This window comes from Triticum dicoccoides, chromosome 3B, assembly GCF_002162155.2.
Source record: "Triticum dicoccoides isolate Atlit2015 ecotype Zavitan chromosome 3B, WEW_v2.0, whole genome shotgun sequence".
NCBI classification, from domain to species: Eukaryota; Viridiplantae; Streptophyta; class Magnoliopsida; order Poales; family Poaceae; genus Triticum; species Triticum dicoccoides.
The window spans coordinates 266,702,499-266,704,083 of NC_041385.1; positions in this window are offsets into that span (position 1 = coordinate 266,702,499).

Below are 1,585 nucleotides of genomic sequence, written 5' to 3' on the forward strand. Positions count from 1 at the left end.
GATGGCCGGGGTAGCGGCGGGCCGGCGGTGGGGAGTGTTTTCGAGGCGGGCGGGGCGGTGCACCGCCGACCGCGGGCGGTGGGGGCGACTGTTTGGCCGTTGGTGGCTGGCGGCTTAGGGGGGTGGAGGTTGAAGATGAACTACATGCCCTTGATTTCGTATCCAATGGCTGGAAAATTGACTGACCAGAGATGAAAAAGTCAGTCGACTGACGTGTAGCCTCACCTCTAGTGCGTTCAGTTCCGACAGTAAAATTCAGTTTTGACAGTTAAGTTCAGTTTCGACAGTTAAATTCAGTTTCGACAATTAAGTTCAGAGATGAGCGGATGATGTATTTTATATCTAGCACTTTGTGGTTATGTATTTCACGTCATCTATTGGAGATGATATTAGAATTCCAGTCAAGTTAACGTTGTCTCTTTGTCCTGCCTCAGCCTCGGCGTCGTACAACTCACCGGAGCTGCTCCAACGACGAAACCCTCCATCACAGCGGAGGAGTACCCCGGGCTCCATCTCCTATTTACCCCCTGAGGTCTTCACTCTAACTTGGCATGCTGATGTTGGTAATATCATGCATATGGTGCCTTGCATTGCTTACTGTATACATCAAAGATGTCATCTTCTTAGTTTAGACATGCTTTGTGTCAATGCCATCTATTTAGTTTCTTTATCGTATATGTGAATCATGCAATGCCATCTTGTTTAGCCAGGCATCATATATGTGAATTTTGCAATGCCACCCTGGTTAACTAGTCATCTTATATGTGAATTATATCATGCCATCATTTTTATTACATGTTAGATTTGTCAACAATTTTAGTACATTCAATTCACTACAAAAAAAGACATATCCGTGACATTTTGGGCCGAACGAAATTTTTTTCTGTCAGCCTCTTGCAGAAATGTAGGGAAAGGCTGCGTACAATAGACCCGAAGTGGTCGGACCCTTCCCCAGACCCTGCGCAAGCGGGAGCTATATGCACTGGGGCTGCCCCTTTATACATATGACACTTCTATGACGATAATTGTGACAAAACCCGGTATCATCATAGATGTGGTGGGCTCCTACTTCTATGACAAAAAATCATGACAGAAAATGGGCTTTTCGTCCTGGGCGGGACGGAGACACAACTGCATGACATTTTTTGGGCCGTCCATGACGGAAAAAACCGTGGTAGAAGTGAGGGGGAGGAAAATTTCGGGGAGTTGCCGGTTAAGGTGGGAGGTCGGGGGCGGAGCGATGCGCGTTTCTCTCGTACGTACGCACGTGTGTGCGAGGCGTTGGCTCTAACTGAAGCCGAGCGAGGCGTTGGGCTCTAACTGAACCCGAGCGATTGCACTGCAGGCTATGCGTTACTAAACCCGAGCGATTGATCGATGGCTGTTAACTGAACCCGATGGAGCGATTCCTTCGCTACTGCTGCTAACTGAAGCCGATCGATTGGATGAACAGTGAGCGTTGCGAGGGGGGGGTTGGATAAATAGTGAGTGGTGGCGTTGCCTCTGGATGAACAGGAACATGTGGTGTGGAGGGCTGGATGAACAGTAGACGGTGGAGGGGTGGCCGTGGAGGGGTGGTTGAACA